The sequence below is a fragment of the Tamandua tetradactyla genome, chromosome 15 (genome assembly GCF_023851605.1).
Source record: "Tamandua tetradactyla isolate mTamTet1 chromosome 15, mTamTet1.pri, whole genome shotgun sequence".
Classification (NCBI taxonomy): Eukaryota; Metazoa; Chordata; class Mammalia; order Pilosa; family Myrmecophagidae; genus Tamandua; species Tamandua tetradactyla.
This window is the reverse complement of record NC_135341.1, coordinates 38,976,995-38,989,222: the sequence shown is the minus strand read 5'-3', so window position 1 is coordinate 38,989,222 and position 12,228 is coordinate 38,976,995.

Sequence of the window (12,228 nt, the reverse complement as noted above, 5' to 3'; positions counted from 1 at the left end):
TGTTGCATTCCATCAGCTAGCAAACTAGAACACTCCCCTTGGCTGATTACAAATGGAATCAGCAGTGGACGTCACTGACGTGATCATGATTTAATTCTGTGAAATGTCCTCATTGCAAAAGACAGGCCAGCACTTGCCCAACAGACAAACAGGTACCACCACCTGGCCAAGTTGACACATGAACCTGACCATGAAGTCCACCCCTTGTCAACTTGGCAGCTATACTCATCACCTAAACCATACCTAATATCTAAATAGAAAACAATAAAAGACACAATTTTTTCTCACCTAACAATACTCAACTGTCCCACATATAACCAGAAACACATTAAATCTCTCCAGAATAGGGTGCATGTCCTTGGGTAGTATTCATTCTTCAACTTGGTATCTTACAACTTAAACAGTATAACATGAACAAAACAGCATTACAGTCCTCGTTTCTGTAACTGATCACGTAGTCGTAGTTCATATTTATCATTACCTTCTTCCACTACCCATTCCATGTTCCCTTTACCCTCAGTAAGCACTTCAGCTGGCCGCGGTTCTTTGCCTGGTGGGGTGACCCAAGCCATCATTCCTGAAGTTTCAGAGCCATTGGTAGCCCTGCATAGATTGGGTTGTTGCAGTTTTCCATTAATTTTAATCACAGGGCATGGTAGTACTAAAAGACATCCTAGGAGATCTCTTATATTCCAGGAAAAGTTTTTTTTTTGTTTTTTTTTTAACCACCATTGTGTAGTTGCAGTCCTATTTCCCCAGATAGTCAGGGTCAATACCCCAGCCAGTAATGTAATCCCCTTCTTGGGTTGTTGATCCAAGGGTATGAGTAGCCCAAAGTGACCAGGTGGCAGTCTTAGATTTCAGTTCAATGGAATCTTTGTTGTTTTTCCTGGTGAAGCACTCCCCCTTTTGGAAGTAAAAACTGTAAACCAGTAGAGCTCAGGGTCACAGGGACAGGAAGCAAAAATTTTCCTAATGGATCACTAGGCGTAATAGTGAGTGGTGCCACTCCCATTTCCACCCCTTGGTTCCTGGACCCATGGATCCTGGCTATGGGAGAAAGAGCACCATACAGGGGACACTGATTCAGAGCATACACAGTTTCCTGGAGAACATTACCCCAGTCCTTCAAGGTATTGCTACCTAGTTGGCACTGTAATTGAGTTTTCAAAAAAACCATTTCACCATTCTATCAATCCAGCTGCTTCTGGATGATAGGGAACATGGTAAGACCAGAGAATTCCATGAGCATGTGCCCATTCCTGCACTTCATTTGCTGTGAAGTGTGTTCCCTGATCAGAAGCAATGCTGTGGAATACCATGACGATGGATAAGGCATTCTGTAAGCCCACAGATGGTAATTTTGGCAGAAGCATTACGTACAGGAAAAGCAAACCCATATCCAGAGTATGTGTCTATTCCAGTTAGAACAAATCACTGCTCCTTCCATGAAAGAAGTGTTCCAATGTAATCAACCTGCCACCATGCAGCCGGCTGGTCACCTCAGGGAATGGTGCCATATCGGGGACTAAGTGTGGGTCTTTGCTGCTGGCAGATTGGGCACTCAGCAGTGGCTGTAGTCAGGTCAGCCTTGGTGAGTGGAAGTCCATATTGCTGAGCCCATGCATAACCTCCATTCCCTACCACCATGACCACTTTGTTCATGAGCCCACTGGGCAATGACAGGAGTTGCTGAGTGTTGTAGTTCACTAGCTGCTGGAATGCAACACACCAGAGATGGATTGGCTTTCAATAAAAGGGGATTTATTTAGTTAATGTATAGTTCTTCAGAGGAAAGGCAGCTAACTTTCGAATGAGGTTCTTTCTTATATGGGAAGGCACAAAGCGATTTCTGCTGGCCTTCTCTCCAGGCCTCTGGGTTCCAACATCCTTCCCCGGGGTGATTCCTTTCTGCATCCCCAAAGGCCTGGGCTGAGCTGGAAGTGCTAAGATGAGGTATGCTGAGCTGCTTGGGCTGTGCTACATTGAGCTTTCTCATTTAAGCACCAGCCAATTAACTCAAACACCATTCATTGCAACAGGCACACCTCTTAGCTGACTGCAGATGTGAACAGGAACAGATGAGGTTCGCACGCTATTGGCTCATGTCCACAGCAACATAACTAGGCATCTTCACCTGACCAAGCTGCAACTGATTCCAACTACCACACTGAGGAAAGAGGCTGACTGGTATCCACGGAATGGGTCATCTTATCCACTTGATTATTAAAACCTTCTTCTGCTGAAGTCACCCTCTGGTGTGCATTCACATGGGACACAAATATCTTCATGTTTTTAGCCCACTCAGAAAGGTCTATCCACATATTTCTTCCCCAGACCTCTTCACCACCAATTTTCCAATTATGTTCTTTCCAAGTGCCTGATCATCCAGCCAAACAATTAGCAACAGCCCATGAGTCAGTATACAAACACACCTCTGGCCAGTTCTCCTTCCAAGCAAAATGAACAGCCAGGTGTACTGCTTGAAGTTCTGCCCGAAGTTCTGCCCACCGGGAGGATTTCCCCTCACCATTGTCCCTCAAGGACACCCCAGAAAGGGTTTGTAGTGCTGCAACTGCCCACTTTCGGGTGGTACCTGCATATTGTGCTGAACCATCTGTAAACCAGGCCTGAGTTTTCTCTTCCTCAGTCAATTCACTGTAAGGACTTTCCCAAGAGGTCATGGCTCTGGTCTAGGAAAGAGAATGTAACGTGGCAGGAGTGGAGACCATGGGCATTTCCTTCCACTTCATGTAACTTGCTTGTGCCTTCAGGACCTGCTTGAGCCCTCTCTCTTATATACCATGTCCATTTTATGATGGAGTGCTGCTGCACATGCCCAGCTTGATGGCTTGGTGGGTCAGACAACACCCAGCTCATGATAGGCAACTCAGTTCTCATGATAACTTGGTGGCCCAAGGTTAAGTGTTAGGTCTCTACTAAGGTCCAGTAGCAGGCCAAAAGCTGTTTTTTAAAAGGAGAGTAGTTATCTGCAGCAGATGGTAAGGCTTTGCTCGAAAATCCGAAGGGTCTGCATTGTGATTCTCCTATAGGGGCCTGCCAAAGGATCCAGACAGCATCTCTATTTGCCACTGACACTTATAGCACCATTGCATGTGCCAGATCATATGGTCCAAGTGGCAGAGCATCTTGTACAGCAGCCTGGACCTGTCACAGAGCCTCCTACTCAAAATTAGCAGTTTTTCTGGTCACTCGATAAATGGGCCGGAGTAGCACACCCAAATGAGGAAAATGTTGTCACCAAAATCCAAAGAGATCAACTAGGCATTGTGCCTCTGTTTTGGTTGTAGGAGTGGCCAGATGCAGCAACTTATCCTTCACCTTAGAAGGGATATCTTGACATGCCCCACACCACTGGACACCTAGAAATTTCACTGAGGTGGAAGGCCCCTGTATTTTTTGTTGGATTTATTGCCCATCCTCTGACACGCAAATGCCTTACCAGTAAGTCTAGAGTAGTTGCTACTTCTTGGTCACTAGGGCCAATCAATATAATGGACCAGTGTGATGTCTTGTGGGAGGGAGAAACGATCAAGGTCCCTGCAGACAAGATTATGACATAGAGCTAGAGAGTTGATATACCCCTGAGGTAGGACAGTGAAAGTATATTGCTGACCTTGCTGGCTGAAAGCAAACTATTTCTGGTGGTCCTTACTAACAGCTATTGAAAAAAAAGCATTTTCCAGATCAATAGCTGTATACCAGTTACCAGGGGATGTATTGATTTGCTCAAGCAATGATACCACATCTGGAACAGCAGCTGCAATTGGAGGTACCACCTGGTTGGGCTTTTGATAACCCACTGTCATCCTCCAAGACTCATCTGTTTTCTGCACAGGTCAAATAGGAGAGTTGAATAGGAATGTGGTGGGAATCACCACCCCTGCATCCTTCAAGTCCTTAAGAGTGGCAGTAATCTCTGCAATCCCTCCAGAAATCCGGTATTGCTTCTGATTTACTATTTTGCTAGGTTGGGGCAGTTCTAGTGGCTTCCACTTGGCATTTCCCACCAGAAGAGCCCTCACTGCCTGAGTTAGAGAAGCCATGTGGAGATTCTGCCAGTTGCTTAGTATGTCTATTACAATTATGCCATTCTGGAACTGGGGAAATAACTACAGAATGGGTCTGGGGCCCCACTGGACCTACTGTGAAACGGACCTGAGCTAAAACTCCATCGATCACCTGACCTCCATAAGCCCCCAGTCTAACTGGTGGACCAGAGTGATATTTTGGGTCCCCTGGAATTAATGTCACTTCTGAACCAGGGTCTAATAATTCCTGAAATATCTGGTCATTTCCTTTTCCCCAATGCACAGTTACCCTGGTAAAAAGTCGTCGGTCTTCTTGGGGAGATTAACAGTATAGATTTGTGGCAGTGTAACAGGGTTCTCCCCCAAAGGGACCTGTCTTCCCCTTCATTCAAGGGGCTCTGGGTCTGTAAACTGTCTCAAGTCCGGAAATTGATTAAGGGGCCCTGACTCTGTGTTTTTGTAATTCAAGTTAGACTTCTGTTCACTTGAGCTAGAACGCTTTTGTTTATACAGCTCAAACAAGAATTTAGTAGACTTCCCATCTATTGTATTTCTAGGTATCCCATGATTTACTAGCCAATGCCACAAATCTCTACGAGTCAGATTATTTTGTCTCCTGCTTTGAGTTTGCTGTCTATTATATTAGCCATGTCCACCCTGTCTTTGGCAATTAACTGCTGCCACCTGGCTTCTGCCAACTCGGGATCCAGTCATCCCCATTGTGTTTAAAGATTCCAACTTAGCAGCAGCAGTTTCTACAGTAATATCTGACCTACAGAGAAGTGCAACTACAGAGCTTTTCAGGGATGATGGCGCTTGTATCACAAATTTATTTCTCACTGTTTTGGTAAAAGGTGCATTCTCTGGACATTCCTGGGGTGTAAGAGCAGGCTTTGCATGATAAATCCACTCTAACATCCCAATCTCTCTAAGCCTCTGGATCCCCTCATCTACGTTATATCAGGGCAGTTCTGGCATTTCAACCTCAGATAATGTCGGCCACCTTTGATCCATGTTTCAGCCAACCATCCAAACAAACTGTTAATGCCTTTTCTAAGCCCTCGAGTTACAACATTGAATGCAGAATCTCTGCTTAGTGGGCCCATATCAATAAGTTCAGCCTGATCCAGCCTTATATTCCTCCCACCATTTTCCCACACCCTTAAAATCCATTGTCACACATATTCCCCTGATTTCTGTCTATGTAAATTGGAAAACTCACACAGTTATTTTGGAGTATGAAGTACTTCCTCATGTATGAAGTAATAGATCTGGAATAAATGAGGGGTTGTGGGGGTGGGTCATGAAAAGAATCAGAAGTATCTTCCAAGCCATTTGCTTCAGGGCATTCATTTGCAGTTTCATCTGGTGAAACAGGATTAGTCACTCTAGGGCTAAACCCTTCAGGTGGAGGTTGGGTGGCAAACTCCTCAAGGCAGACTGGAGGTGGGGTGGCAATGTCCTCAGGGCAGATTATTACAAGGTTATCTAGAGAAGACTCAGCATGACCTAGGGTTTCAACCTCTCCACCAACATCATTATCAATCCTATGTCACCATCCAAATTTTTCAGGGTCCCACTCCTTTCCAACCAATGCCCTCACTTTAATGGCAGACACCCATGTAAGACTGAGATTTCAGTTTACGCTGTAAAGTTGCTACTCTAACAATAAGATTCTAAGTCTGATTTTCAGAGATCTCAAGTCTACGGCTACAGGAAATAAGATTTTCCTTCAGGACACTCACAGAAACACCTACATTTGTCAGATGGCGCTTAAGCCACTCGTTTGAAGCCTTAAGCCCATCCCTTTCACTCAATGTATACAGTGTATCTAACAACAACCAGCCAACATCTCTATACTTCTTATTTCCACAAACCCCCTTAAAGGTGTCAAAAACATTATCCCCCAGAGCCTGGCTTCATATGAGCGAAGCATTAGGAGAATCAGATGGTGCTATTTTGACTATCTCTTTTGCCAACTCATTCCATGGATTGGCAATGTCATTCTGATCATGGGAATCAGAGTCCTTAGTGCCTTTTAGTCCAATCAGAGTAGAAAACCATTCATAAAAGCTCATTTTTAAGATTCTGTTTCTTAAGAACCACTTCTGGTACCAAGTTGTATTAGGGTTCTCTAGAGAAACAGAATCAACAGGAAATATTCGTAAATATAAAATTTATAAAAGTGTCTCACGTGACCGTTGGAACATAGAGTCCAAAATCTGTATAGAGGCTGTGAAGCTGACGATTCTGATGGAGGGTCTGGACAAGCTCCACAGGAGAGGCTCACCGGCCAAAGCAGAAGAGAACCTGTCTCTTCTGAATCCTCCTTAAAAGGCTTCCAGTGATTAGATTAAGCATCACTCATTAAAGAAGACACTCCTCTTGGCTGATTAAAAATGGAATCAGCTGTGGATGTAGCTGACGTGATCATGATTTAAATCTGTGAAATGTCCTCATAGCAAAAGACAGGTCAGCACTTGCCCAACCAAACAGGTACCACCATCTGGCCAAGTTGACACATGAACCTGACCATGACAGGGGGTGCATGGTCTGGGAATCAAATTCGGGTCTCTCACATGGAAGGTGAGCATTCTACGATTTAACCACCTGTGCACCCATGATATAGTTGGATTAATGTCTACTATATTTGTAACTGTTTCCAATTACTTGCCCTGGTTCTTTGTTTATTTTTTCTGTCTTCCACTCTTTTTCTGCCTTCTCTGGCTTCAACTGAGCATTTAATATGATTCTATTTTCTCTCATCTCTTAGCCTATCAAGCATGCTTTTTTTTTTAATTAATTCGTGGTTGCCCTAAAATTTTCAATATACATTTACAACTAATCAAAGTCTACTTTCAAATAACACTATACTGTTGCATGGATAGTGCAGGTAGCTTATAATAGAGAATTCCCAATTCCTCCCTTCTGTCCCTTGTAACATTGCTGACATTCATTTCATTGATTCATAATCTATAATCATCTAATATATTGTTGCTGTTGTTAATTTGAACAAACTATCATCTGTCAGAGCAATTAAGAAAAAGAAAAATATTTTATTTTACCTTCATTTATTCTTTCTCAATTACTTCATTTATTTCTTCATTTATTCCTAGTCAGGGTTTCTGACCTATGTCATTTCACTTCTCTCTGTAAAACTTCTCTTATTGTTTCTTTTAAGGCAGGTCTACTGAGAACAGATTTCCTCAAAATTTTTTTTCTGATAAAATCTTTATTTCTCCCTCATTTTTCAAGGATAATTTCCTTGGATACAGAATTCTAGGTTGGTGTATTTTTCTTTCAACACTTTAAATATTTCATTCCACTCTCTTCTTACTTGCATGATTTTAAAAGAGAATTCTGATGTAATTCTTATCCTTGTTCTTCTAAAGGTTTATTTTTCCTTTGGCTTCTTTCTAGATTTTGGCCTTGTTTTGAATTTCTGCAGTTTGAATATGCTATGTGTAGGTAGACAGAGAGTTTTAAATTTAATTTAATTTTTTGTTATTTATCTTACTTGGTGTTATCTGAGATTCGTGGATCTGTGGATTTGGTGTCTATCATTAATTTTGGATAATTTTCAGTCATTATTACTCAAGTATTTCTTCTGTTCCTCTCTCTTTGCTCTCCTGGTATTCCCATTATGTATATGCTGTACCTTTCATAATTTTTCCACAGTTATTGAATCATGTGTTCTGTCTTTTTCATTCTTTTTATCTCTTTGCATTTCAGTTTTGGAAGTTTCTATTCACATATCTTCAAACTCACTGATTCTTTCCTCAGTACTGCCAGTTTATTTTATTAATGAGTTCATCAAAGGCTTTCTTCTTTTCTATCACGGTAGCTTTTATTTCTAGTATTTCCTTTTGAAACTTCCTTAGAGTTTCCAACTCTCTGCTTACATTACCCATCTTTCCTTGCAAGTTGTCCACTACTTAAATTGCAGCTCTTAGCGTAATCAGTTACATTAAGTTCCCAGTCTGATATTTCCAACATCTTTACCATATCTGAGTCTGGTTCTGATATTTGCTCTGACTCTTCAGACTGTGTTTTTTGTTTGCCTCTTAGTATAACTTGTATTTTTTTTTGTTATTTTTGTTGAAAAACAGACATGAAACATTGGGTAAAATTAACTGAAATAGGACACTCCCTGGAGAAGATGGCGGCTTAGTAAGACGCGCGGGTCTTAGTTCCTCCTCCAGAACAGCAACTAAAGAAACAGAAACAATACGAAACAGCTCCCGGAGCCACGACAGAGACCAAAAAGACAGCGTACCCCATTCTGGAATGGCTGAACGGGCAGGGAGAATCCGCTGCGGTGAGATACCCAAGGGGCGCGCTTTCCCAGGCCAGGGCGGCTGGCGACCTGGGTCCCTTCCACACACGTGGCTTCCCGGTCCGACTGGGAACGTTGGATAGCGGGGCCCTCCCGCCACGCTTGGTGTCTCGGGCCAGCTGGGCAATTTGGACCGGCACTCCCCCAAGCCGCGGTGGCCTGCGACCCCCCCCCTCCACACGCGGCTTCCCGGGCCAACTGCGAGATTCGGATTGGCAAGTTAAAGGAGCCACAGCATCTTTTACTGGTGGGCTCCGCAGACAGACGAGCGCCACGAGCACCACCTACTGGGCAGGAAAAGAAAAACAGAGCCCAGAGATTTCACAGAAAAACCTTTCAACCAGCCGGGTCCCACACCCAGGGAAATCTGATCAAATGCCCAGACACCAGCAGAAAATAACGGATCACACTCGGAAAATTGAAGATATGGCCCAGTCAAAGGAACAAACCAATAGTTCAAATGAGATACAGGAGCTGAGACAACTAATGCTGAATATACGAACAGAAATGGAAAACCTCTTCAAAAACCAAATCAATAAATTGAGGGAGGACATGAAGAAGACATGGGCTGAACAAAAAGAAGAAATAGAAAATCTGAAAAAACAAATCACAGAACTTATGGGAGTGAAGGACAAAGTAGAAAAGATGGAAAAAACAATGGATATCTACAATGGTAGATTTAAAGAGACAGAAGCTACAATTAGTGAACTGGAGGATGGAACATCTGAATTCCAAAAAGAAACAGAAACTATAGGGAAAAGAATGGAAAAACTTAAGCAGGGGGATCAGGGAACTGAATGACAATATGAAGCGCACAAATATACGTGTTGTGGGTGTCCCAGAAGGAGAAGAGAAGGGAAAAGGAGGAGAAAAACTAATGGAAGAAATTATCACTGAAAATTTCCCAACTCTTATGAAAGACCTAAAATTACAGATCCAAGAAGTGCAGCGCACCCTAAAGAGATTAGACCCAAATAGGCGTTCTCCAAGACATTTACTAGTTAGAATGTCAGAGGTCAAAGAGAAAGAGAGGATCTTGAAAGCAGCAAGAGAAAAACAATCCATCACATACAAGGGAAACGCAATAAGACTATGTGTAGATTTCTCAGCAGAAACCATGGAAGCTAGAAGACAGTGGGATGATATATTTAAATTACTAAAAGAGAAAAACTGCCAACCAAGACTTCTATATCCAGCAAAATTGTCCTTCAAAAATGAAGGAGAAATTAAAACATTTATAGACAAAAAGTCACTGAGAGAATTTGTGACCAAGAGACCAGCTCTGCAAGAAATACTAAAGGGAGCACTAGAGTCAGATACGAAAAGACAGAAGAGAGAGGTATGGAGTAAAGTGTAGAAAGAAGGAAAATCAGATATGATATATATAATACAAAAGGCAAAATGGTAGAGGAAAATATCCAAACAGTAATAACACTAAAAGTTAATGGACTGAATTTCCCAATCAAAAGACATAGACTGGCAGAATGGATTACGACCCAGCAATACCACTGCTAGGTATCTCCTCAAAGGACTTAAGGGCAAAGACACAGACGGACATTTGCACACCAATGTTTATAGCAGCATTATCTACAATTGCAAAGAGATGGAAACAGCCAAAATGTCCATCAACAGACGAGTGGCTAAACAAACTGTGGTGTATACCTACGATGGAATATTATGCAGCTTTAAGACAGACTAAACTTATGAAGCATGTAATAACATGGATGGACCTAGAGAACATTATGCTGAGAGAGTCTAACCAAAAACTAAAGGACAAATACTGTATGGTCCCACTGATGTGAACCGACATTCGAAAATCAACTTGGAATATATCATTGGTAACAGAGACCAGCAGGAGTTAGAAACAGGGTAAGATAATGGGTAATTGGAACTGAAGGGATATAGACTGTGCAACAGGACTAGATACAAAAACTCAAAAATGGACAGCACAATAATACCTAATTGTAATGTAACTATGTTAAAACACTGAATGACGCTGCACCTGAACTATAGTTTTTGTTTGTTTGTTTGTTTGTATCTTTTGTTTTTGTTATTTTCTTTTCCTTTTTTATATATATATATATTTATTATTATTATTATTATTTTAATTTTCTTCTCTATATTAACATTCTATATCTTTTTCTGCTGTTTTGCTAGTTCTTTTCCTAAATCGATGCAAATGTACTAAGAAATGATGATCATACATCTATGTGATGATACTAAGAATTACTGAGTGCATATGTAGAATGGAATGATTTCTAAATGTTGTGTTAATTTCTTTTCTTTTTTTTAATTAATAAAAAAAATTTTAAAAATAAAAAAAATTAACTGAAATAAATAGGCATTTACTGTGAGGTCTTATGCTTATTTGGATAGTAGTTAGGCTGTGTTTGTTTGCTGTAGTTGTAAATACTGGGAGGTTAACATTTCCCCTGGTGTCCTTGTTTTTGTCTCCCCTGTTGTCTTTGGGTTTTTCTAGAGACTTATTCTTAAAGAAGGTCTGAGCCTTGCAGTCCATTCTGTTGCAACCCCCTGTTATTATATAGGAGCCCTATTGATGTTGTGGTAAGGTGATGGAGGGAGGGGAATCATTCTATAATCATATGATTTGGTCTCAGTCTTTTAGTGATCTTGTGTTCCTGGGCTGTAATTTTCATAAGTGCTTGTCAGCATTTTTTCCCCTTCCTCAAATGAGACCAGAAGGCTAGAGGGAGCTAGAGGTTCATGTTTCTCTTCCCCCTCTGATGACTAGGGTCTGGTAAATTGGTTAGGCACTGTTCAATGATTTCTTTTGAAAGCAATCTTTTGTTAAGGAGAACAGACAGCTCTGGAAATATTTCAAAAAGTTTACTTTTCTTTTCCACCTGCTGGAAGCAGGAAGGGATTTTTTTTTTCTGTTTTTCGCAGTGGGAAACACAGTGGGCTCTTGGACATAAAACTCAGGAAAGCGTGCGGGTCTTCCTAAAACTGCCTGCCCCCCATCTCCAGAGTCTTTAACTGTCCTGCTAGTCACACAGAGCCTCCCACAATTTGTCAATTAGAATTCAATCATTCCTACCAGTACTGGCAGAAAGTGTTTCTTCCTGGGTTTCTCCTCCAGGTAGACTGTGGTATTCTTTGTACACCTCTATCTTGTTTTGGGGCAAGTGGTTTGTCCTTTAACCTTAATTCTCTGATGGACCTAAGAAGAGTTGTTTTACAGTTTGTTAAGTTTTGTTTTTGTTTTTTTTTTTTCTTTTTAGGATAGGAATGACAACTTCCAAACTTTGTACATGTCAGACTGGAAGTCTGGCTTTTCTTTTTTAGTCTTGATATGGTGAATTATTTTGATTTTCTTACATAAAACTGACTTTGCATTCCTGGAATAAACCACACATGTTCATGACGTACTATCCTTTTTTGTATTACTGAATTTAATTTGTTAAAATTTGTTAAGGATTTTTGTATATATGTTCATGAGGGATATTGGTTAATAATTCCTTTTCTTGTAAGTTTTTTGGTATTAGAGTAATCCTGGCTTCATAAAATGAGTTGGGGAAGTATTCTCTCTGCTTGGATTTGTTGTAAGATTTTGTGAAAACTGGTATTATTCTTTCCTTAAATAGTTGTTAGAATAAATAAATGAAGCTATATGCACCTGGAGTTTACTTTTTGGGAAAGTTTTAACCACAAATTCAATTATTTTAATATGTATAGGGCTACTAAGGTTATCTATTTCTTCATGACTGTGTTTCAGCACTATTTGTCTTTGAAGGAATTTGTCCATTTCATCTAGGTTAACAAAATTATTGGTCTCAAATGGTTCATCATAATCTTTCAGTATTATTTCAATGTCTCTAG